Genomic DNA, 27541 nt, shown 5'->3' on the forward strand with positions numbered 1-27541 from the left:
TGCAATGAATAAAATGTTTCCTTTATTTATCATAATGTTTTCTTCAATTTATGTTTGTCCTCCTTTTCATTGTAAAAAGGTTGGTCACCTTACCAAAGGGTATGGTGGCTCCCAGCCCTGCGCTCAATTCTCTGTAGCCGCCCTTCTCCTAGAACCGGCCCCTCGCATTCACACTGCTTTGGTTGCTCAGCAACACTGGCTGACACCTGGTTTTCATACTTCAGCTTAGATTTTCCACCTGCTCTTGGAGGCAGTGTGGGTCTCATTTAAGCTGTGCAGTCGTCGGCCGGAGGGGGCGTTTGCACGCTTTCTTTACCTGGTGCTTGATGTTTTTCATAACTTTGGAATTTTCTCATGAATTATTTCTTCAAATATTTATTAACCGCTAAGTTATTTCATTTGGGCTTTCTATTATAATTATTCATACGACCTTTTAAACTGATCATGGGGTAGGTGTGGCACAATCAGGTCCACCGTGGGACTGGCACACAGGAGGAAACATCCAGGGAGATTTTCTCAGACTGAACACCCTGTAAGGTCTGCACCCCCAGGTGGCACCATTTCCAGTAGAATCTGGGGTCTCCCTGAACGCGTGCGGTCTACACTTTGTCGCTAGGGAGCACCTTAAGCTTTGTTTTGGATGCAGTGGTCAAAGTGACCCAAAACGACAGGTTCACTGGCATTGGTCCTAGTTCAGAAGAACTGACCAGCTCTGCTCTTCTTGACAAAAAGGGCTCTTCACAGTCACACCAGGTGCGTTTAATGGCTGTCTCTTCCGACTTCACACCCACGGAGCAGCAGAGGAGATTTAGGGCAACACAGGCAGATGAAGCGAAACAGAAATGACTTTGAGCCCACGGTACAGTGTGTCCATGGAGGGCACAGGTAACAGAGTGGCGGATAGAGGGAGCATTGGTGCTGGGGAAGGACGAGGGAGGAAAATGTGGAGCACGGAGCTGGGAGGAGTGAGGATGACCCCAAAGTGCCTTCTTTGCAGAGGAATGCCGCCCCTGGATTTAGCGTTCCTGCTCAGGGGAGAATCTGATAGGACACGTTGCTCAGTGTCTCACAGACATGCAATCAGTTAATTCCTGTTATTCTCTTGTAAAGATAGAAGAGTTTCCATTTACTGGCACTTAGAAAAACTCAATGACTCTCTTAAGCAGACCTAGTCCATAGACCCCCAGTTGGAAAATTGGATCCAAATTCCAAACCCAGATGTTCCTGAACAGTCCGCCTGCCTCTTCCCTGTCTGTCTTGGGAAGGCGTCAGGAAACCAGCCGTGGTGTGCTATCCACAGACCGAGTCCAACCTGGTTTTCTCCCTTAAATGGTATTGAAACCATTTCCCTGCTACAGAGATCTTTATCTCTGTCATTATATCCAATATAGGAAATTCAGATTTCTCAGTAAAGAAACAAATTTTGAAAGATGTATTAGCTTAAAAAGTAACCCATAATGAACTTCCGTTTGCCACCACAAGGTCATGACCAGACAAAGCCCCTGACCACAGTGACAATCAGCACACTGCCGAAGATGGAATTGGCAGAGCAGACTGACCATGAGTGTAATCTCTGCCCATCCTCCTTTGAAGTCCCCACTGCCACCAAAAACACCCCACACAACGATGTTCATACAACAAAAGAACAAAGCGCTGAACTCAGCAGTGTGGGGGGAAAAGAAAGAGATGAGGAGTGTGTGATGAGAAGTGTTTTCCCACAGAGAGCGGGCTGATGGGATAAAACCTACTGAGAAATGAATCCAGAGGAAGTGAGGTACAAGTGCGGGCTGGAACAAAGCCCTTCAGAGAGGGCAGATTTCTGGGCAAAGGGGGAATCGGGGTTAGGGGAGGACTTGAATAATTGTTGGAGAAACGAGTGGTATGGGCTGTGAGTAGAATTATTCCAGCAGCACCAGGCAGCTACGTCACCCTGATTCTCTGTTCCCTTAACAGGGGTCGGCAAACTCACTAGTCAACAGAGCCAAATATCAACAAAACAATGACTGAAATTTCTTTTGAGAGCCAAATTTTTTAAACTTAAACTATTTAGGTAGGTATATTCCTTATCGAGGTAGTGCCTGCATTGTGGTATTTTGTGGAAAAGCCACACTCAAGGGGCCAAAGAGACCGATGTGGTTCACGAGCTGCGGTTTGCCGACCAGAGCTTTAAGACGTGGTGTTGCACCACAGAAGACAGAAGTAAAAGGTTGAACAACCGACTTCTTTTAGGTACAATAAGTTACAGGTCAGCTGGTGACAGCAAAATTACACCACATCTGAAAATATTATTTAATGTCAATTATCAAATGAGTTGCTCTTTGGCAATGTTTCTGAAGTCTGGGTCATAGTGTCGATCACGTGCGTATTTGAAGATCCAGCGTATTTGTTCAGAGAATGTAAAACACTGGACCGTGTGTTGATATTAAACTTTTTCTCTAACTGACCTTCAGTGTGTCCCATAGTCCTGACCGTGATGGGGCCTCTCTATTCCCTTTGTGATTCTGCAAGTTATGTGTTTTCATGCATGCAATCAAGTTAGCTGTACATAGCCTTTCTAGTGTTTATCAGTTTGTGTCCAGTAAGGAAAGAGAAAACTGCCTAGGTCTGTTGAGCAGGTAGAATTTCATCCAGGAATTGGTGATAAAGGTGTTTGCAGGGCTGGAGAAGCAAGAAAGAGAATCCAAAGGCTGTCCATTGATTGCAGATGCCGGCAGTCTGTTCCCAGAAGTGGAAGAGAAAAACGACGGCTGGAGTTGCTGAGCGCACACAATTGCAGGCGAAGCTTAGGCTGCGCTGTTGGGAATGAACTGCTTGAGCAAGAACCCAGGAGCCCATACATGGCAGCCACCCCTGTGGACACAGCCTTCCTGGGCTGTGGTGAGTGTCATACACACTGCTCCTGCAACCACTGCAAGAGGTGAGGACAAGGCTGAGAATCGTCGCAGCTGTCTCTTCCCACCTTTCATTTCCATCAGGGCCTTCCACTAGAGAAGCTAACACAGAGCAGCTGAAAGGGAGTCTGAATGTGTAACTTGCAGGCCTTCAGCTGTAATGACAGAGAGATGAGTATGACAAACAGCTCTGAAATTCAGACAGTAAAGACCCAGCCTGGCCCTGTCATTGTAATTCTTTTTTTTTTTTTTTTTTTGTATTTTTATGAAGTGAGAAGCAGGGAGGCAGAAAGACAGACTACCACATGTTCCCGACTGGGATCCACCCGGCATGCCCACTAGGGCTTGATGCTCTGCCCATCTGGGGTGTTGTGCTACAACTGGAGCCATTCTAGCACCTGAGGCGGAGGCCATAGAGGCATCCTCAGTGCCCGGGCCAACTTTGCTTCAATGAAGCCTTGGCTGTTGGAAAGGAATAGAGAGATAGAAAGAAAAGAGTAGGGGAAGGGGTGGAGAAGCAGATGGGTGCTTCTACTGTGTGCCCTGACCGGGAATTGAACCCAGGACTTCCACATGCCGGGCAAATGCTCTACTGCTGAGTCAGCTGGCCACGGCTTTTATTTTTTTAATTAAATGAGAAGCAGGGAGGCAGATACAGACTCCTATATGTGCCCTGACTGGGACCTACCTGGCAAGCTTACTAGGGGGCAAAGCTCTGTCCATCTGTGCTGCTGCTTCATTGCTAGGCAACCAAACTAGTTCAGTGCCTAAAACAAAGCCATGGAGCCATCCTCAGCACCTGGAGCTAACATTGCTCGAACCATTCAAGTCATGGATGCAGGAAGGGAAGAGAGAGAGAGATGGAGGGAGAGCAGTGGAAAAGCAGATGGTTGCTTCTCCTGTGTGCCCCGACTGAGAATCAAACCCGGGACTTCCACACGACAGGCTGATGCTGTACCACTGAGCAAACTGGCCAGGGCAGGTAATTGTATTTTAGTCTTCTTATTCTCTCTCTTTCTTCCTCTTCTTTCTCCTTTTTCTTCTTCTCCTCCTTCCCCTCTTCTTCTCCTCCTTCTCTTTTTTCTTTTTCTTCTTAACTTTTGTGAGGTTGAGTCAAAATAACAACATTTGCCTGCAAGCAGGATCTTAAATGCTTCCTATAAAGACTATTCTTGTTCGTGGCCAGTTGGAGGCCATTTATCGGATCCTTACAAGAGTTATAGCAGGTGGTTTGTGGCCCACAACCTGATAAACAAATTACATTAACTTGAAAATAAATAGTCTTGAGGATGCTACACTATTAGCTCACCTTCATCCCGGTCAATCTCAGAAATCCTGAGGTTATTTGAGCTCTTTTGCTAGGGAGTTCTTCCAAAATTTATAAAATAACTCTCTTCAACCCGGTGTGAATGCCACAGGGTGACTGCTTCCAACCCCAGGCTAACAATGAGAAGAATCCTCTTGGTTTCATTCGTCATCAGTGGCACATAAATGCCACTTACCTAGGTGTTTGCAGTGGACTCAACTCCCTTGTCTGGGAGGTTCCTTAGATTAGTTGTGACTTGTTGGCCTCAGGTTTCTTGTTCACTTGCCGGGCTGACTTACAATGAGGATCACGTGCCTCAAGGATTAAACCAGTGCAGCTACTGACTGTGGGGAGGATCTGGAAGGGTTGTTAGTGCCTGGCCGTCACAGCTGTGAGGCAGTTCTCTCTGGGGATTAATGTAACGTCAGTTCCTTAGTAAAAACAGATGTGTTGAAAAGAGCCTCACCTTGATCTGGTGCTTGACTCCTGCTGAAACAGAACTTAGGATGCAGAGAATCAGTGACCCTCAAGTGTCTTCTCTCTATGGATGACAATCCCTGGGGTACCACCTGGAAATCTCATGGGCTCATGACAATGTCATCCATGCTGAGAGCCCCACAGTTATGCGAATGCAGCCGGCATGTTCACTGGGACAGTGAGAAGGCTTTCGCGAACACTAGTCCTGCTCATTGTAGTTTTCTTAGTTTTGTTTTTGTGCTGCATTTATTCATGACTCTGCCAGAGCTCTGGACTTGGGCAGGGACATAAACTTGTAATTTGATGACTAAGGCTTTGCATACTAATTAGAAATTTTGTCCCATGGTTGAAACTATTAGCCAGTTATTCTTGAGCAGAATTCCCCAGAAGAGACTGCATAACAAAGCAAATGGAGGATCTGGACAAGGTTTACAGCTGTTCTTTTAGTGCATACATTATTGCAACATTTATATAAGTTTGAAGTTATTTCTATGCACAAAGTTATAAACTGTGTTCTCAAGGCCAAATGTATGGTCATGAACAGAGCTCCTGTCTTCTTGGGAGAAGAAGGCTTGAGGACTCCCAGAGGTCATGAGCATATTTATGGGAGGTGGGATATAAAGTCCATATACAGGTGGATGAAGGGGCATGAAACTCCAGGTTGTATCTCGAATGGCCCCTGGAGTGGGTCGCCAGCATTATGAAGGTGCCGCACATGAGGAGAAATGTTATGGGATATTCAGGAGCAAAGGAAGCATCTCTGACATTATCCTGCCTTCTCCCTCCCAGGCTGTGACACAGAAAGGAGGAGTAGCCACCACAGTGCCATCGCTTCATGGCAAGAGCTGGTGAAGGAGAGGAAGCAGACACTTTGCTGCCCAATGGCCTTTCCCCGCTGTGGGCTTCCCTTTGCAGCTCACAGCCCGCAGGAGGAGGTCAGAGCCCCATCAGGGGTTCGAAGGCAGCTGGCATGTGTCCAGGGGAGCAGGAAGGTGTGGTACAGCCGCTCACACGTTTCCTTCATCAGCCTCAGGGCACAAATCGTGCAGGCTGAACCATTCACCAGGCAAGGGAAGTAGTAAGAAAACGGTGTTGAGAAGTTCATTACACAGAGTACATTGCTGTCATGGTACAGACAGGGATGCTTAGGGCTTTGGATAAAGACCTGACACTTATATTTTTGATACATCTTAAATACATGATGTAAAGTGTTATTGATAAAGCATCTCTTAATGAGCAGAAGGAGGCCCTGTTTTAGTTTTATATACCTGTGCATAATATCATCTTTGGACAGAATGTGGTAACTTTATGTTTTTTATACTTATAGGTGTAATTCTGAAAAGATTTGTCACATGAATATGCAGATGCAAAAGAATGAGTTTGTGGTAGGGATGTCACCTTAATCTTTGAATTGTTTGGGCTTTTGACTAAATACTTTGAAACTAATTTCTCACTCAAAACTTTTCAATTATTTATCAGCCATGGCTAAAGGAGTGTCTCCTTTGATTTATGAAAGCAAGGGATTAGAAACCACTTCCTATAAAAAGCATTTTAGTATCTCAAAACATTTTAATACCTTTTTTTTTGAAACCTGGTCTTTCACATGTGAGAGTCAGTGCTGAGTACGTAGTTCGGATGGGGTATGGTCAGTGTGTGTCCTGGGAATGTTGGAGCTAAAGTGATTGGGAAAATGGAGGCTGAGACGGCCGTGGGCATGGCCACACGGTGTAAATGGTAAAGTAGAGTGGATGCTACAGTCTAGAACTGATCCCTTAAAAGTTTCCATCCCCCTGGTGTGTTTACCAGTCTGAAGACCAAAGCCCCAGGGATTCCTGGGATTTTGCTTTGAGTCACTAGAGACCTTGCGTGTCCAGTATTCTCCCTGAGGAAGGAGCCCAGAGACCCCATGTGTCTGCAGTAGGTGATACCTATCTCCACCTGCCACTCACCTCTAGCTTAACTTCCATATCTGAAATCCAGGATTTTAAAGTCACAGTAACATTGATTCAGATGTGATCATAAAACAGAAAATTGAGTGATTGGGAAGCAATGATCTTATTTTACCTAAGAAGCCCTGATGAAACCAGAGCCAATTCAGAAGCATGCAGTGTTAGCTCCCAGGATAGCAAACATTCCTTGTTGGCAGAGTCTGTCTCTTTAATGTGATGTTTGACTTTGCGAATCAGGTGATTTATTCTGTTTGTCTTAGTATTTTTATTTGTCTTTTTTTAAATGACATTTATCACCAGACACTGCATTGAGCATAATCCATTCTCCTCACACAAACCCTCGAGGGTGGCACTATGATATCACCCTTGTTGTACAGATGAGGAAGTCGAGACTGAGAGGTCAGCACTGTGCTAAAGACCCCACAGGTAGAAAGTTTAGAGCCGACCTGGGACCCATTTTCTGGGCCCAAATCAGGCTCTTCCTCAGAAGAACTTGAACAACCAACTGAATAGAGTAACCCCTTGCTCCTGTGTCTCAGCAGCGTGTTTTCAAAAATATGCAGAGCAACAGCTGAATAGCATATTTTAAGTAGTTATTTTGGAGGGGGATGGGAAGGAAGGTTCAGGGGATAGATGGTGATTAATGACGATTTGACTTGGGGTGGTGAATGAAACAATATGGTGTACTGGATGATATGTTGTAGAATTGTGTCCTTGAATCCTGTACAATTTTGTTAATTAGTGTCAGCTCAATAGATTCAATAAAAAAGTACCAATTTTTAATTACATGTTTAAAACATGTAGGAATATGCAGTTGCAATAATTCCTCAATAATGTTTTACTTTTTCTTCCATTTCTCTTACTTCTTTGGTCTTGACTTGAATGTCTGTTCTTAATGGGTAAAATATCAGTGTTTAGATTTTCCTAAGTCTCTTAATGTCTGGCTCAGTAGAACTCGCATAGAACACATACTTGCTTCCATCTTAACTCCTTTGCAACATCACATGCCATGTAGTCTTCAGGGAATTCCACTGCACACTTGTGAGAGCATGAGAGTGACCTGGGAAAATAAACCTTCACATTATTATTAATGTAGTTTTGTCCTAGACTCCCTGAGTCATAGCGTCCATCACTAGTTCCTGGAATAGCTGTTGCAGGTCCATTGTTTGTGTGTGTACTGAAATCTCTCCTCTGTGTACCTATTAGATGAAGGCCAGAGAGGAGGCTTGCCTTAAAAACTTAAACAGAAGTAGTGGATTCCAGAAGCAAGTCACCACCTCAAATACAAGACACTATAATCAACATTATTACTTCAACAAATGTATGTAGTACAATCTGATGAACTTTCTTAGTAAAAATTATAAGTAAAGTAAGGATAGAAGAAAACTAATCATAACCAATAAAATCAAATTTCAAAGTCAACAGCTTATATCACTCTCAAACAATGAGTGCTGAAGGGGCTTCTATTAAAACAGGTGGAGAGTCCTGATATATCCATTAGTCAGTATGGATCTGTGAGTTTTGTCACACTAAAATCAGAAAATGAGGACGTCACGGAAATGGCGCCGTGAGAAGCGCGTCCGACAGCTCTCCCCTAAATCACAACAAATTTATCAACTAGAAACAGAAAAATTTATCCTCGGAGCATTCCGGAGTTCCACACAAACTGAAAGCAAAAGGACTGTTATCACTTGAATCTGAGAGACGAGGGTGTGGAGGAAGCTACCGCAGCGACGCTCATTCAAGCCGCCAGGGAGTGCGCCCGCAGTGAGTCAGCCCATATACTTGGGAACCGCAAGCCGCCGCAAGCGGCCGACCGCGAACCCCTGCGAACCGCCACCGCGAGCGGCCGCCACAAGCGGCCGCGCGCGCGCCCGGTCAGGTTGAGCACTGCTGATGTTCCCAGCGGCCCGCACACTGCGAGTGGGGGTCGCCGGCCACCGGTGCCCTGAGCGCCCCATTCGCGCGCGTGCCTTGGGCATTCCACGCGCCCAGGGCACCCTACTGGCCCGCACACCCAGGGGGCTCCATTATCCTGCGCCTGGTGCGGTCCAGCCGCCAGCGGCGGGGCGAGCGGGAGAGGCTTGGGAGATTCTCTTCGTGGGCGGGGCACCTCACCCAGCCATTCAAGCTAACAATCAAGCGTTGGGGGAGGGGTGCGCACAGGCAGCCTAAAATACCTTCGGAAACACAGCTGCGACCCAATCACTGAAATTAGCTTAACCCATAAAATCTGCGCACCCTCGGTTCTAATTGATAAGATCTCTCTCAGTTCAGCGATCCAAGACAAGAGGCGTGATATTTTTTAGTGCCTCTCGCTAAAGGGGCGGGGGCAACTTCTGATTGATAGAGCCTCCATATTCAGGGATAAACGCTAACAAGAAGGACTTGGCAGATAATAAGGTCTATACTACACTAGTCGTAAGCAGAGACTAGTGCCTCTTCTTCCCTGCAAAAACAGGCTGCGAAGTGTGGAAAGCCTGGGTTGAGAGGTCCAACTAAATGATAGGCGCTGAACAGTCACCTTGACAACAATTGACTCCCACCCCCGCCTGATTACACTGGAGGCCCTGACTGCCAGAGCCTTTCCCAAAGCCTTGCACTGAGTGGGGATAGAGTGGGGATTTCCCAGCTCTTTGTGCCTCTTACTCCCCAGGCAGAAGCAGTTGCAGCCTTATAGCTGGATCACCAGGCTGCTAATTCAGAAAGGGGGGACTAGGAGAGAGAATCCAGGAAAGCAAACTCTCTCATCGTTGGACCCTGCAAACGCCAACAAGCCTTTACTTCCAGCAAGACTAAAGCCAATTATATGACATTGCCATAGAATCCCATCAACTGCAAATCCCTAACTAAGAGTGACACAGGGGCAGAGCCTGGGGTACAGAGTCACCGACTAGGAAGAGAGAGAGAAAAGAAAAAGGAAGAAGTTAACCTCTCAAAATCAAGAAAAACCCACAGACTTTACAACTTGATCCACTAATTTTTTTTTGTTGTTGTTGTTGTTGTTGCTTGTTTCTTCTATCTTTTTGCCTTTATTTCCTCCACCTCGGTCCTTCTATTCTCTGCCCATCTTATGCTTCCCCTTTCTTGAACTACACTATCCATGAGTGTTGCATTTTATTTTTCTTCTTCATCCTCACCCTCCTTTAAGGTTATACTCCAAAACACTTAACTCTCACTCTCTCCTCTTTTGTTTTTTTTTTGTCTTGCTTTATTTTGTTTTTTTCTCCTCCTATTTTATTTCTTCCTTCGTTTTTCTCTTTTTCTTATTTTTTCCTTTCTATTCATTTTTTCTTTTCTCATTTTACTTTCCTCCCATATAATCCTCAATCACGAACAAATTAGTTAATTTGGGACTCAAGGCTTTTTTTTGGTTTTATTTCTCTTTTTTGCTTTTGTTTTTATTTTTTTTTCTCTTGTTTGTTTATTTTTGTGGCATTTTGGGTCCTCCCAACCCAAGGTCTCCATTGTATTTAGTCTTCGCTCCACTTAATACAACAGATTTTTACTTATTATTTTTATTTTTTCTTCTTTATTATTCTTTTTTGGTCCTTTTTTCTGATTCCCTCTTATCCCTCTCATTATATCTCTTAGTTGACCATCACTTACAAGCAAATCATCTTATGCTTGTCTAAGATTTTCTTCCTTTTTTTTTTTTTTTTTTTTTTTTGCATTTAGTAGGTCCCTACTCCCTTTTTTTGCCCCTTGAACTCTTCACCCCAAATCAGGCCCTCCATTATAGGCACGATATTTCCCTGAGGAGGGGAGAGGAGGGAAAGAGAAGAGAGAAAAAAGGGGGAAATAATAAATTATTACTGTTTTTTTTTGTGGGGTGTTTTATCCTTTTTTTTTTTTTTTTTTTCTTTTTACTCTTTATTAATTCTAATTAGTGCTATCAATAAGACCACCCTCAGATGCCGATAAGAAAGAGGAAATCGAATATTATGGATACAAAAGAAAGAGAGGTAACACAAATAGATGTGGAAAAATCTATGGAGAAAAGACTTAACATATTGGAAGCCTTGGAGCTAAATGACAGAGAATTTAAACTAGAAATCTTAAAAATACTCAGAGATATACAAGAAAACACAGAAAGGCAATATAGGGAGATCAGAAAACAACTCAATGAACACAAAGAATATATTACCAAGGAAATTGAAACTATAAAAACAAATCAAACAGAAATGAAAAACTCAATTCACGAGCTGAAAAACAAGGTAACAAGCTTAGCTAACAGAACAGCCCAGATTGAAGATAGGATAAGTGAAATAGAAGACAAACAACTTGAGGCACAACAGAGAGAAGAAGAAAGAGACTCAAGAATAATAAAAAATGAGAAAGCCCTACAGGAATTGTCTGACTCCATCAGAAAGAATAACATAAGAATAATAGGTATATCAGAGGGAGAAGAGAAAGAAAATGGAATGGAGAATATACTCAAACAAATAATAGACGAGAACTTCCCAAGCCTGTGGAAGGAACTAAAGCCTCAAATTCAAGAAGCAAACAGAACACCAAGTTTCTTAACCCCAACAAACCCACTCCAAGGCACATCATAATAAAGATGACACAAACCAATGACAAAGAAAAAATTCTCAAGGCAGCCAGGGAAAAGAAGAGTACAACATATAAAGGAAGGCCTATTAGATTATCATCAGATTTCTCAGCAGAAACTCTACAAGCTAGAAGAGAGTGGACCCCAATATTTAAAGCCCTGAAAGAGAGGAACTTTCAGCCAAGAATACTATACCCATCAAAGCTATCCTTCAAGTATGAAGGAGATATAAAAACATTCACAAATACAGAAAAGATGAGAGAATTTATCAACAGAAAGCCCCCACTCCAGGAAATACTAAGGGGGGTTTTCCAACCAGATTCAAAGAACAAAAGAAAACAACACCACAAGTAACAGCTCCACCAAGAACACAATAAAACCAAACTTAAACTGTGACAACAAAGGAAAAAAAGGGGGGAGAGGATGGAGATTAACAGTAGCAAAGGATGATGAAGTGCAGAAATACTTATAAGATAGGGTACTACAATGAATATGGTAGGTACCCTTTTCATTACTTAATGGTAACCACCCTTAAAAAAACCACCACAAAAACACTTGACTTAAAAAAGGTAGCAACAGAGGAAAGAAGTATGGAACACAAACAAACAAAAACAAATGATAGAAAAACAAAAGAGAAGAATCAAACTAGATACAAAACTAACAGAAAGCAATTTATAAAATGGCAGTAGGGAACCCACAAGTGTCAATAATTACACTAAATGTAAATAGATTTAACTTACCAATAAAAAGACACAGAGTAGCAGAATGGATTAAAAAAGAAAATCCAACTATATGCTGCCTACAAGAAACACATCTAAGCAACAAGGATAAAAACAAATTCAAAGTGAAAGGCTGGAAAACAATACTCCAAGCAAACAACACCCAAAAAAAAGCAGGCGTAGCAATACTCATATCTAATATTGCTGACTACAAGACAGAAAAAGTACTCAGAGACAAAAATGGTCATTTCATAATGATTAAGGGGAAGTTGAATCAAGAAGACATAACAATCCTTAATATATATGCACCAAACCAAGGAGCACCAAAATATATAATACAGCTACTTATTGACCTTAAAACAAAAACTAACAAAAATACAATCATACTTGGAGACCTCAATACACCGCTGACGGCTCTAGATCGGTCATCCAAACAGAGAATCAATAAAGATATAGTGGCCTTAAACGAAATACTAGAACACCTGGATATGATAGACATCTACAGGACACTTCATCCCAAAGCGACAGAGTATACATTTTTCTCTAGTGTACATGGAACATTCTCAAGAATTGACCATATGTTGGGCCACAAAGACAATATCAGCAAATTTAGAAAAATTGAAATTGTACCAAGCATATTTTCTGATCATAAAGCCTTGAAACTAGAATTCAACTGCAAAAAAGAGGGGGAAAAACCCACAAAAATGTGGAAACTAAACAACATACTTCTAAAAAATGAATGGGTCAAAGAAGAAATAAGTGCAGAAATCAAAAGATATATACAGACAAATGAAAATGAAAATACGACATATCAGAATCTCTGGGATGCAGCAAAAGCAGTAATAAGAGGAAAGTTCATATCACTTCAGGCCTATATGAACAAACAAGAGAGAGCCCAAGTAAACCACTTAACTTCACACCTTAAGGAACTAGAAAAAGAAGAACAAAGACAACCCAAAACCAGCCGAGGAAAGGAGATAATAAAAATCAGAGCAGAAATAAATGAAATAGAGAACAGAAAAACTATAGAAAAAAATCAATAAAACAAGGAGCTGGTTCTTTGAAAAGATCAACAAAATTGACAAACCCTTGGCAAGACTCACCAAGGAAAAAAGACACAGGACTCAAATAAATAAAATCCAAAATGAAAGAGGAGAGATCACCACAGACATCATAGAAATACAAAGAATTATTGTAGAATACTATGAAAAATTATATGCCACCAAATACAACAACCTAGAAGAAATGGATAAATTCCTAGAACAATACATCCTTCCTAGACTGAGTCATGAAGAAGCAGAAAGCCTAAACAGACCAATCAGCAGGGAGGAAATAGAAAAAACTATTAAAAATCTCCCCAAAAATAAAAGTCCAGGCCCAGACGGTTATACTAGTGAATTCTATCAAACATTCAAAGAAGACTTGGTTCCTATTCTACTCAAAGTCTTCCAAAAAATTGAAGAAGAAGCAATACTTCCAAACACATTTTATGAGGCCAACATAACCCTCATACCAAAACCTGGCAAGGATGGCACAAAGAAAGAAAACTACAGACCAATATCTCTAATGAATACAGATGCTAAAATACTAAACAAAATACTGGCAAACCGAATACAACAACATATTAAAAAAATAATACATCATGATCAAGTGGGATTCATCCCAGAATCTCAAGGATGGTTCAACATACGCAAAACGGTTAACGTAATACACCATATCAACAAAACAAAGAACAAAAACCACATGATCTTATCAATAGATGCAGAAAAGGCTTTTGATAAAATACAACACAATTTTATGTTTAAGACTCTCAACAAAATGGGTATAGAAGGAAAATATCTCAACATGATAAAGGCCATATATGATAAACCATCAGCCAACATCCTATTAAACGGCATAAAACTGAGGACTTTCTACCTTAAATCAGGAACAAGACAGGGTTGTCCACTCTCTCCACTCTTATTCAACGTGGTGCTAGAAGTTCTGGCCAGAGCAATCAGACAAGACAAATAAATAAAAGGCATCCATATCGGAAAAGAAGAAGTAAAGCTATCACTTTTTGCTGATGATATGATCCTATACATCGAAATCCCGAAGGACTCCACAAAAAGATTATTAGAAACAATAAACCAATACAGTAAGGTCGCAGGATACAAAATTAATATACAAAAGTCCATAGCCTTTCTATATGCCAACAATGAAATATTAGAAAACGAACTCAAAAAAATAATCCCCTTCACGATTGCAACAAAAAAAATAAAATACCTAGGAATAAACATAACAAAGAATGTAAAGGACCTATATAATGAAAATTACAAAGCATTGTTAAGGGAAATCGAAAAAGATACAATGAGATGGAAAAATATTCCTTGTTCTTGGATAGGAAGAATAAATATAATCAAAATGGCCATATTACCCAAAGCAATATACAAATTTAATGCAATTCCCATCAAAATCCCTATGAGATTTTTTAAAGAAAAGGAACAAAAAATCATCAGATTTATATGGAACTATAAAAAACCCCGAATAGCCAAAACAATCCTAAGGAAAAAGAATGAAGCTGGGGGCATTACAATACCTGACTTTAAACTATATTATAGGGCCACGATAATCAAAACAGCATGGTATTGGCAGAAAAATAGACACTTAGACCAATGGAACAGAATAGAAAGCCCAGAAATAAAACCACATATATATGGTCAAATAATCTTTGATAAAGGGGCCAACAACACACAATGGAGAAAAGAAAGCCTCTACAACAAATGGTGTTGGGAAAACTGGAAAGCCACATGCAAAAGAATGAAACTCGACTACAGCCTGTCCCCGTGTACTAAAATTAATTCAAAATGGATCAAAGACCTAAATATAAGACCTGAAACAATAAAGTACATAGAAGAAGACATAGGTACTAAAATCATGGACCTGGGTTTTAAAGAACATTTTATGAACTTGACTCCAATGGCAAGAGAAGTGAAGGCAAAGATAAATGAATGGGACTACATCAGAATTAAAAGTTTTTGCTCAGCAAGAGAAACTGATATCAAAATAAACAGACAGCCAACTATATGGGAACTGATATTTTCAAACGACAGCTCAGATAAGGGCCTAATATCCAAAATTTACAAAGAACTCATAAAACTCAACAACAAACAAACAAGCAATCCAATAAAAAAATGGGAAGAGGACATGAACAGACACTTCTCCCTGGAAGAGATACAAATGGCCAACAGATATATGAAAAGATGCTCAGCTTCATTAGTTATTAGAGAAATGCAAATCAAAACTACAATGAGATACCACCTCACCCCTGTTAGATTAGCTATTATCAACAAGACGGGTAATAGCAAATGTTGGAGAGGCTGTGGAGAAAAAGGAACCCTCATTCACTGTTGGTGGGACTGTAAAGTAGTACAACCATTATGGAGGAAAGTATGGTGGTTCCTCAAAAAACTGCAAATAGAACTACCTTATGACCCAGCAATCCCTCTACTGGGTATATACCCCAAAACCTCAGAAACATTGATACGTGAAGACACATGTAGCCCCATGTTCATTGCAGCACTGTTCACAGTGGCCAAGACATGGAAACAACCAAAAAGCCCTTCAATAGAAGACTGGATAAAGAAGATGTGGCACATATACACTATGGAATACTACTCAGCCATAAGAAATGATGACATCAGATCATTTACAGCAAAATGGTGGGATCTTGATAACATTATAAGGAGTGAAATAAGCAAATCAGAAAAAAACAAGAACTACATGATTCCATACATTGGTGGAACATAAAAATGAGACTAAGAGACATGGACAAGAGTGTGGTGGTTACCAAGGGTGGGGGGGGGAGGGAGGACATGGGATGGAGGGAGGGAGAGAGTTAGGGGGAGGGGGAGTGGCACAGAGAACTAGATAGAGGGTGACGGAGGACAATCTGACTTTGGGCGAGGGGTTTGCAACATAATTTGATGACAAAATAACCTAGACATGTTTTCTTTGAATATATGTACCCTGATTTATTAATGTCATCCCATTACCATTAATAAAAATTTATTAAAAAAAAAAAAAAAAAAAAGAAAATGAAAAGGTATAATTATTTCCAAAATGAAAAGAAGAATCTTCCATTTGTGACAATATGATTCTTTCATCAGGAGACATGAGACACGTCCACATAGCAGCACTAAGATTATTAAAATAATAAGATGTGGTTCTGACCGGTGGCTCAGCACATAGAGCATCCACCTGGCTTATGGACGTCCTCAAATTGATTCCATGTCAGAGCACATAGTGGCAGCAGTCATCTGCCTCTCTCTCTCTCCTTCTCCCCCGTCTCCCCCTCTTCCCCTCCAGCAGCCAGTGGCTGGATTGGCTCCTGCAGGCTCTGGGCACTGAGGATAGCTCTGTCAGAGTACAGTAGCCTCAGGTGCTAAAGGTTGCTCAGTACTAGCATCAACCCAAGATACGGTTGCTGGGTAGATCCTGTTCGGGGTGCATGCAGGAGTCTGTCTCACTATCTCCCCTCCTCTCACCTATAAAATAAAACAAAATAAGATAAAATAAACTAAAATAAATTTAAAAAAACATTGTAAGTGGCTGGATACATACTAAATATATAAAACAGAACAGCGTGATTATGCTCTAGGCAAATTAAAAATGGAAAAAAAGATATCTTATTTGCAAATGTGACAAATTATAAAACACTTAAGAACAAATGTAATGAGTGAAATAGTATATACAATGTCATTGGAAGACTAATAAAAAATGTCAATATTTCCAAAATTTATGTACTAATTCAATGCACTTTCAGCTTGAATCCCAGTGGAGCTTTAACGAGAACTAGATAAAGTTATTTCAAATTCATATGGAACAAAATCTATGTCTGAAAATGGCCAAGAACAGTAGGAAGAACACTGAGTGGTTACTGGCCATATCAGATATTGTGTCCTACTATATATATAAAATGCTCCTTGATCCAGTTTAGAGTTAAATTAAAAGTAGACAACTTTACTAAAGATCAAAATGCGAAGTTCCAGAATATATCCATATATATCAGAGATCTAATCTATAGCCTCATTGATGTTACAACTCAGTAGTTAAAAGAATATTTAACATTTGGTCAGACATCGCCAATAACAAACAAGAACGAAAAGAAACAAGACTTTATCTCTTATAATATACAAACTTAAAGTGTCTTCAAGATCAATATATAAGAAGTCAGGACTTTCAGTGCAATAGTTGGGGTGGAAGCCAGATTGCATGGAGATGAGAGGTGAAAGGAAGGGGACTTGTGGGACCAGTGACTGGGATGCTGTGAAGTAAACCCTCCAGGGGCTTGTGAAGCGGCCTGGCTGAGACCCTGCGGACCCATGTGGCACACCCTGGTTTCATCCTCAGAGGCCTGGATTTCTTTCTCAGCCTCATGGAGGCCATTTTTCTCACATATAGAAAAGTTAATAGCAGGTAAAAGATAATAGCGTACAACATGAGAAAGATGACGTAGTTAACACGATAAACACGTTGGCTAATGAACACACAACCTGCATTGGTCAGTACCTGTGTACTAGGCAGTGCTGGGTAAGAATATTCCTGTAAGATCTTATGTCTTACACCCAAAGAGCAGCAGGTCCACAGTGAGAGAGAGCTGGAGAAGATGCCAAAGCTACGTGTATATACACCTTACATGGTTAGCGATTAGTGAAGCCCATGTCTGCGCAGAACAGAAGACTGTAATTGTCCCCTTCACCACAATGGTTTGTTCAAGAAGCAAGTTCTTTCTGGTGAGCAAGAAATTAAGTTAAGAACAGTAAATAATCTTGAGGATCCTGAAGTGAAAATTATCTCATCAGTTTCAAGCGCCATCTCACAAGTCCTGAGGGATTTTGGCCTCTATTTCCAGGGTGTTCCTCCAGAATACACAGGCTTCCTTCAGCCTGTCCTGGGAGCCACAGTGTGATGCCTTTGTGCCCTAGGGTCAACATGTAGAATATCTGCTTATTTTCATCATTGGAAATGCCTGCTGTGTATACACTGGACTCAGACTTCCTTGTTGGGGAGGTCATTAGTGGCATTGTGACTTGCTGTCCTCAGTTTCTTGCTCACATGAAGGGCTGATGTACAAGGAGGAGCATGTGCCTCAAGCAGGGACCAGCGCACCTACCGACTGTGTGTGGGTCAGGGGGAGCTGTGAGGACGGAGCCTCAGTGCTAGAGACAGTTCTTCCACAGGATTCTTTATGGAGCTTCCTCCCCCGTAGAACACATGCACTGTAACAGAGCCTCCCCTGGGCCTGCTGACCTCGATCCCGCTGCAAAGGGGCTTAGGCTGGAAGAAGAGTCCCTGAGCTCAGTGTCTTCTACTACTGGGGGAAGAAAGTCACTGGGCACCCTCTGGAAATCTCATGGGCCCAGGACAGTGTCATGTCTGCAGAGCCCCAAGCTCCTTCGAATGCAGCCTGCAAGATCACTGTGACTTTGAGAGGGCCTTAAGCCACTTTTGGGTTGTATTTTTGTAACTTACTCAGCCTCGAATTTGCACAGAACTTGTGTCTGAACTTTCCAGAGCTCTGGGATGGGGTGGGATCATGGCTGTAATTTGATGAGTAAGACTTCGCATATCTGCTGGATTATTTGTCTCACAAGCTGAGGTTCTCAGGTTTTCTGTTTCTTTGGTTTTTTTCCTCTACAATACTCCTAGGAGACCTCAGACCAGAGCAAAAAGTAACATGTCAACAGTTGGTGGTTGAGGTAATGTGCACAGGTTTTTTTCTAATACAGGTCATTGCAACATTTCTGTCACTTTGATGGTATTTTCAAGTTTGAAGTTAAAAGTTGTGTTTCTGAGGCAAAATGCATTGTGATGAACAGGCTCCTGGGCTTCCTGGGAAGAAGGGTCAGCCATGTCGGGAGAGCACGTGATACAGCAGGTCATGGGAGTGCCCCCGATGGGGGACGGTGCAGGAGTCCATGTGCACTTGAAAGAAGGGTCCTCCATATCCAGGTCGTGTCTGCAGTGGCTCCTGCACTGATTTCAGTATTACGAAATGCACAAGTTAGGCAGTGCACACAATCAGAATCTAGTAAGAAATCTGGGCAAAAACCCAGCATTACTGATTTTATCCCATTATTAATTATTATTATAATTATTATTTTACCTATTTACCACACAAACGAAAGATTTACATCTTATAGAACAGTTAATTATGGCAAGAGTTAGTGCATAAGAAGAAGGAAACACTCTCTGCTGCCCCATGTCCCTTCCCCCCCAGGGCTTCCCTTTGCAGCTCACAACCCACAGGAGGAGGTCAGAGCCCCGTCAGGGGTCCAGGGGAGGCAGGCAGGTGTTTGTGGGAGCGGGAAGGAGCAGTGCAGCAGCTCAGACATGTCCCTGAACCCTCAGGGCATAAATTTCATGACTCACCAGTGCACAATGGTGAGGGAAGAGGTACTAACATGGCTCATGGAGTTTGTAAGGTGAGGAACATGGTGACTCGGGTACCATCAGAGATCTTGCAGCTCTGGATAAAGAGCAAACACATACTTTGAAATCAGATACTTCGTAAATGCATGAAGTATAAATATTATCGATAAATTCTTCTCTTAATGAACTAAATGAGGCTTTTTAAAAATTTAATCCATTCATAGATAATACTATTTTTCTTGTGTGTGTGTGTGTAAAAATGAGGATGTCTAGTCACAGATTTTATCCTTTGAGGGCTTAATTCTGAAAACATTTGTCACATGAATGTGCAGATGCAGAAAGGATAAGATCATGGTCTCGATGTCAATTGATCAATCATATTTCTTGGTCTATGGTCCAAAAATGTCATTGTGATCTATCACTCCAAATTATTATTATACTTAATATTAGACCTAAAGTGAAGAAGGGATCAAAATTACTTTTACAGACTTACAGCCATGGCTGAATTAGGTCCTTTTTATTTTATTTAGAGGAAGAACACAGAAACCGCTCCCTGTAAGGAAAATGGGAGTGCCGCAAAATATTGCTTATGTTTTTTATTTTGGACACTAAAGTTGTCCATGCAGAGTCAATGTTATATAGGGTCTGAGAGATGTTGTGTACCCACCAGTCTTTATCAAATGGCACCAAGATGTTTATGATGAGGAGGTGGGACGTCACAACCAGTGTCCCCAGATGACATATATACTGTAAAAGTATATGAGGTTATCACGATCCAGAGGTGAGGTCTGAAATGTGTCCATCCCCCTGCTGACCAGTTAGAGACTGAGCTAGAGGAGCCCTGGGATTTCAACAGCAGCCAAAGGACACGGGTCACCAGCGCATCCTGCTAGAGACAGGAGTTCAGAGACCCTGTGTCTTTTGATGGAGAACACCTGTCCCCACCCAACACCCTCCCATACCCTTAGCTCCAATATCCAGTAGTTAGGATAATAAAGTCCCGAGAACAGTCATGTCAATGTAATCATAAAACTACATTAAGTTATTGGAAAGCAATGATCTTATTTTACCTAAGAGAAGCCCTAATGGAACCAGAGCCAATTCAGAAGCAGGCGGTGTTGGCTCCCAGGTACACAGTTCACTCCCTGGCAGAGTCGGTGAGATTCAGTCTCATATTTGCCTTTAAGGATATGGTGATTTATTCTGTTGGACTTACTATTTATAGTTTCATAGTGTTGCATAACTGTAATAGCTGACATTTACTGCCAGATACGGGCTGAGCATTTCCCTGAATTAATATATTTATCCTAACATGGACTCTATGATATCACCCTTGTTTATAGATGGTGAATTTCAGGCAGATAGGGTCAGCAGCTTACTGATGGCAATACAGGTAGAAAGTTCTAGAGGTCAGCTTGAATCAGGTAGTCTGGTCCTAAAATTGGACTATTGCTCACAACTCAATAAATGAACACATTCTAAATTTGAAAGAACCAAACAGCACCTCAGATTCAAAACAAAGTGTGTAAGTACCCGGTTGGGATTCTGATGGGGGAGGGATTGAAACTGCAGAGAGTCTGAGAACACAGGACTTCTTTCCCTTTTCTACTGTTTCTTCAGGAACGAGGTTGGGCCATGGTGATTTTAGATCCCTTATTATATCTGTGAGTAATTTTTATAATTTTATCCTTCAAGGTGCACACGTTTCAAGTAAGTGTGAGACCTTCGTATATTTCTGTTGTTGCTAGAGTTCCGGTTGCCATGGTTTCATGGTTTCTGTTTGGTCACTCCCCTTGTGACCACCATTCTATTTTCTGTTTCTATGAATTTGACTGCTCTGATCCCACATCTATAAGAATCACACATTAATGTCTTCTTGTGACTGGCTTATGTCATGTAGTGTACTGTCCCCCACATTCAGCCATGCTGCAGCATGTGAAGAATTTCCTGCCTTACCGTGGGGATAAGGGCAATATCCCATTATCTGTGTGCTCTGACTGTTTAGCCACTCATCTGTCCATGGACATTTGGGCTGCTTTCAGCTCTTGGCCATTGTGAATTGTGCTGCGATAAAATAGGTGTGCAAGTAAGAGTTTGAGACCCTGCACGTGTACGCAGAGCTGAACTTGACACATCACACTGTAATTCTAGTTTTAATTTTTTGAGAAAACTCCAGACCTTTTCTTTAGTGGCTGTATTAATTTACATCCACGCCCAAAATGCATCCTTGACAACACTATTAATTTTATCTGTTTTATTATTCCTTATTACTATTTTTTTGGAAAGTAGCCATGTTAATTAATGGGTGTGAAAACCCCATATGACCTTGACCTGAGATGGGAAACAGAGCAGGAAAGCCTGGGGGGCACAGTGTCTAGCTGGGTCTCACCCACTCACCACCCTGCCCCCAGGGCTCCCAGAGAAGAATAGGGACCTTCCTGACTCAGCCCTTCCTGCCTCCCCAGTCACAAAGCTCCCCTCCTCCACCAGGCACTCCTGTGTTTCAAGGTAACATGGGCTCCGGTCCCTACAGGCCACCTGGCTGATGGTGTCTTCTATTCCCCTAGGCTTCTCTCAGGACTCCTCCTCCTAACTTTTCCTACTGTCACTATTGTCCCCTTCCTGAGTGGCTCTCCAGAATGCTTTTCTGTGACCCACTGCATCCTAATGCCTTCTTTAGAACGGGCCATGCCTCCCCCATGTTTCCATGGAGCATCTGGTCATGGCTGGGGACAGGCAGAGGACAGGCCCAGTGGGCACTTTTGCTGCTGTGGCTCTTATGACTGAGAAGGTGCTATTCCTCCTGACATGTGAATTTGTCAATTAGGGCAGTATAGTGTTGGATTTCATTTGAAATCTCTCTTGATATTTTATGAAACATTAGATTAGAGGAAGAAGATGGCTTGAGTTTTTTTCCCTTCCTCATTTTTCAGAAAGGGAGAGAGAGAGAGAGACAGAGAGAGAGAGTGAGAAGGGGGAGGAACAGAAAACTTCAACTCCCATATATGCTTTGACCAACTAAGCCCAGGGTTTCAAACTGGTGACCTCAGCATTCTAAATTGATGCTTTATCCACTGCGCCACCAGAGGTCAGGCAGCTTGAGTTGATTGAAAATGTCACTTGAGAGTTTTCAGTACGTTATATAAAGTAGGAAGTTAGGAGTTGGGAGGTAGTCTTCCCTTTTTCTGTGCTTTCTCTCGGGAACAGAACACCTCTGATTTCTTCACAATTGTCTCCAGCCCACTGACCTTTCTCTCTCCACTGCCAAAGGAGCCCTGGCACAGCAGGCATCATCTCACACTAAAGATGCTCCCTAACCCACCTGAGTAGTTTGTTAATTCATAGTCCTGCACACCCAGGGGTACTTGCTGACCCTCGTCTCTGTGCCCGGCACCAGGCTGACAGAGATCAGCAAACCAGACATGGCCTGGAATTAAGGAGCCACATACTGGGGGCCTCCTGTCAATCACTGAGTATACATTTCTAACCCCAACCTCAGTGTTGATACAAAGGAGATGTTGGAGTGCCAGCAATGTCTATCACTGACCAAGTCACATGGTTCTGTCACATCAAAGGATGGCATCTTCTATCAATTAGGACAGAGGGCTTGAAGCCAGGTCTCGTGACCTGCCACATCCTTTGTGGGCAAGACCAACAGGGCTCACTGGGTAAAAATAATCCCGGGCTCTGCAGGCTGCTGAGTCCAGCTCCTAATTGCTCAGTGTTCTAGAGCTGAACTGGAAGCAAAGTCCACCATGAAGCCAGTGTTGTGTGTCCTGCTCCTCACTCTGGCCTTTTGCTGCTATAAGGGTGAGTATCATCTCTAATGTGAGTACCATCAGCCGGGGTAAGTACTTTCTCTCAACTAGGTGACTTATTAGGGGAGGGGGTGAGCAGATCAGAATCCAAACCTTTCCCACTACGTATGGACTAGCGCCCAACAGCCGGGCTCATTGTATCAATCCCAATGCTCTGGAACTTTCTCAGACATCATGGCAGGGTCGTTTTACAGTTTCTTCATCAGAAGCCTCATCCCTCTCTGTGATCTACGTGTCAGAGCAGCATGATGTAATGGAACTTGGTTGTGGGTCATGACTCAGCCACTCAGCAGCGCTGTGACCTTGAAAAAATGCTTAATCTCTCCCTGTCCCCTCTTGTCCTTGCTTTTCACAGCTGCCGCCCAGAGTGGCTCTGACAGAGCAGTGAGATGCCGTGTGTCACGGGGCAGCTCCAGGTCCCATCACATGTTCTGGTCCCAGGCGTTTTTTTTTTTCCTCTTTAAGTGAGTGGAGGGGAGATAGTGAGACAGACTCCTGCAAGTGCCCCAACAGGGATCTACATGGCAATTCGAGTCTGGGGCTGATGCTCAAATCAGCCACGCTAATTTTAGCACTCTAGTCTAACTCTCAGACTAACAAGCTATCATCAGCCCTTTGGCTGACCACGAACTAATCAAGCCACTGGCAGCAGGATTGGAGGTAAAGAGAAGGGGGAGAGAAGTGGTGGAGAAAGTGATGGTCACTTCTCCTGTGTGCCCTGACCATGAATTGAATCTGGGACAGGCATATGCCAGGCCAGCGCTCTATCACGGAGACAACTGTCCAAGGATGCCAGGGTCATTTAGGTGCCACTTGAGTCCATGGATTGTGAACCCCTTGATTCAGAGTCACAGAGTGTTCCACTTGAAAGGGCTTTAGCAGAGTTCTCAGTTCAGGAAGAGCTGGTGTTGTCTGAATCTCTGATTGATCAATCTTCCCGTGGGCTCTGAGAACCGGCAGCCTTCAGCCAATTGACACGTGCTGCTCATTCTCTAGGCATCCAGCCAGGATTTGGAGACCCAGTGACATTGTTAGGTCGGCAACTGCTGCTTTTCTGGGTTTGTTCTAGGCATTTGTCGAAGAATACTTTAGTGTGTCTTCACCTCTCTACACGGACCCAAGTCCTTTTGAGTCATTCTCTTTCACCTGCCTTTCTGAACCTCCTCCTGTTTTTCCCTGTAGCCTCTAATCTGACTCTCAGCATATCTGCTTAGCTACTACTGTCTTATCCGGTCAGATCAGAGCCTGGTAGGTCACATTCTGGGCTGCAGATGGTTGCAAAGACTTGGGGGATGTGTAGAGAATCTAGACCAGAGAATGTGGTCACTTCGGGTCTCAGCACAATCCCAGTGGGGTTGGTAGTAAGCCCCAGTTCCCACCTCCCACCTTCTCTAAGGAATTCTGTACAACAGTGCAAGACACAAGAGCCATCATGACATGTGCATAATTCCAGATGTGTGAAACTCAGAGAGTACTTTTTTCAGAAGGTTTTTAGCACTCTTCATTCAATTATATAATCCTATAGTTTAACTTAGTTGCAAAGGAACATCTTTTAATGATACATTTCCTCACTCCTCTCCAGATTTAGTCGTTTTTCTCTGACCGAGGCATGGCCAACATACAGCACACAGGCTGGATTCTGCCCGCCTAATAAGTTTATGCGGCCCACAATTAAATTTTTAATATTCTTCACTACTTTAAAATCTCAGCTACTCAGAAGCAGAATCATCTTTGATTATTGGAAATTGAGATATTTAAGAAGATAGTAATATCGCAAAAAAGAATTGCGCGTGTGACTAATCTATAGTTAACTTCCAAAAATTGGTCGAATTAATTCGCGATACATCTATATTTAAAAAAAAATTCCATTATAAAGATTTACAACTTTTGTACTCATCTGTACTCGATATGAACTGTTTGACGTTTAGCGGTAATGTGAAACCCACATTCTTTTAGGCGGAGTTTGCCAGTGTGCACCGAAGGTCAAACAATTCGTTATTTTTGTGGTCAGTGTGCTGAATCAAGTGGCATTGTAGCATAGACAATAGCTGCAGTTGATGACTGAACACATGTCCAGGCTGTTTGTAAAACGAAATAATTTTTATTTGTGATATAACCCCTTGAAGCTCATTCTGTTAATTAAATACTGTTTTGATTGATTGTGATACAGATTGGATATTTATACGGTATGTAATTATATTTTTAATAAAATAGATTTTTATTAAAATAATATTGTATATTAAAATTTTTTCACTTATATTTATTCATAAACAAATTATATTGTAAAATTTTGTTTACTTAAATGATTTCTTTTTATATTTAACATTTTTTAATTTTAATATTTTGTACGGCCCAGGAAAAAAGTTTTCTTTCTAATCTAGCCCGGGAGCAAAAACTGTTGGCCATGCCTGTCTGACCTCTAGTAGCTCTGACTCTGCCACTCATTGACAGACTGATTACTAACATCTGCTTTCCCCCATATCAGGACTAAAGAAGGTGTCACTGTACTGGCAGGGAAACATTAACTTTTAATCTAGAGTGCAAATTTCAGAAAAGAAGGAGAGTCTTGGAAAGTGACGGGTGTACTTTACAGAGAATAAATCTGAACTAGGGATCAGTCAGCCTGCCTTCCAGACAGAGCTCTGCGGCCAGCTCTGGGATCTGGAGCGAGTCATTACTTCCAGGATATTGCATTGTCCTTGGCACAGTTATGAGATGAGACCATATTCCCCAGGGGTTCCAGTTTAGCTCTAAGGTCAGGAGCCATGGGAGAAAACGACTTTCCTTAATTAATTGTATTCTTTTTTCTTTTGCTCCAGCAAATGCAGTAGTGTGTTCACCACTTGTTTCAGACCTGGGGCGCTTCTTTTGGGAAACTCCCAGCAACTAACGTGCCTATCTTGAGAAATATAATGCACCTATGAAAGCATTTCAGGCTGCATTAAAATTAAAGGGCTGTATTGATCAAATGCCCGATGACAAAAGAAAGTTTATCAAGTCTTTGGTAATTTCTTTCTCCCTCTGCATAGAGGCTGCTTCTCAGCTTCACAGCCAGGGAGAAGGTCAGGGTGCTGCTCAGGGTTGGCCAAAGGTGGGTAGGCAGCAACCCCTCTGTGCACATCATACTGAGAGGCTCTGGACACAAGTCAATGATAACATGGCACCTGCTGAGCTAGACTAACACTGCACACAGTGCTGGGCATGTTCGTCCTTCTCAGGTCACCTCTCTGGGCAACAAGTTCCACACAGTGTCCTGAGGAGAAGGACAGGTGTGATGGCGCAGAGCCAGAGACGGTTGCCCCCAGCCGGACGGGCCCCTCACCCAGTGGCACAGTCCCTGGGACTCTCAAGAAAAAACTGGGAGGAACAAGGGGACACAGCGAGAGGGAGAGAGCTGGCCACCCACTCTGTAAGAACGAAGGGGACGCTGCTGGGGGCTCTGCCAGCTCTCACAGAACCAAGACTACTCCTGTACCTCACCCCACGTTTCCCGGCCACAGGGCCGCGACCCTCCCTGTGTCCTCTGCAGCCCCGTGTGGAGCTGAAACACATCAATCATGTCCTCATGGAGAGATCACACAGATGTAAAGGTGTCTCTCAGTACACCCACCCTGGAATTAACTCAGTTTTCACACAAATGTCCTCACTAGCTGGATTCTCAGTGTGGGCAAGTCCTTGTGCCATGTGGGGAATGTCCATTCCTGGAGGTGGGACATCTGCAAGGAGAACGGCCCATGTCCCCTCTAGTCCTGTCCCGGTCCCTCAGCCCTGTGTCCCCATTTAGTGACAAGTGGAGTCCTGTCCTAGGACTCAGAAAGGACACTGGGCTGCTCCGCCCAACTCATGAGCCTCCTCCTTGCTCCACTGGAGACCTGCGCCCTTCTCTGGGGACACGCAGGGTTTATCTGCGGGGTGTGGACATGGTTCTCTCCTGACTCGCACGGTCTGTGCAGACTGGACCAGGACTATTGAATTCCCCACACGCACGGCTACCTGCCTGGTGCCTCCATTTCCCTTTGCTGGTTGCAGTTTCTTCCACATCTGGGTTGTAAACTACAGTCAGTGTTAACATGGCTTCTGTGGGGGCTTCATGACTGATGTTTCTTTTCTTTGTTTTTCTATTTCAGCACATTGTATTGAAAGAATGTAACAGATAGATGTAACAAAGCTTTCATGCGAGTTCCCTGATTTTCAACCATGATCTGACCTTTCCTGGACAATATGAACGTTTTACGTCTTCCTTCAATAAATTTCTTTCCTGCACTTCGCTGCCTGTCTTGTTTTATCCGACAGTCTCTGGCTTGAGCTGGGTGGTTTCATCAGGAAGTGGCCTGTGGGCGGTGTCAGGAGTAAAGTAGGGTGACCAGCCTCCAGGGACCATGGCGACCTGAGTGCAGGGGTCCCGGCGGGAAC

The 27541-nt window shown here is 42.8% G+C and overlaps 1 protein-coding gene and 1 long non-coding RNA gene across 2 annotated transcripts in view; both read left to right on the forward strand.

Annotated features, from left to right (window-relative positions):
- The window catches only part of LOC136320894 (secretoglobin family 1D member 2-like), a 236610-nt gene that overhangs the window by 47063 nt on the left and 162006 nt on the right, over positions 1-27541 (forward strand). The window lies entirely within an intron of this gene.
- Positions 22991-27391, forward strand: LOC136320893 (uncharacterized). The gene is made up of 2 exons (XR_010728383.1): positions 22991-23120; positions 27256-27391. It is a non-coding gene; the product is annotated as an uncharacterized lncRNA (long non-coding RNA).

This window comes from Saccopteryx bilineata, chromosome 1, assembly GCF_036850765.1.
Source record: "Saccopteryx bilineata isolate mSacBil1 chromosome 1, mSacBil1_pri_phased_curated, whole genome shotgun sequence".
Classification (NCBI taxonomy): domain Eukaryota; kingdom Metazoa; phylum Chordata; class Mammalia; order Chiroptera; family Emballonuridae; genus Saccopteryx; species Saccopteryx bilineata.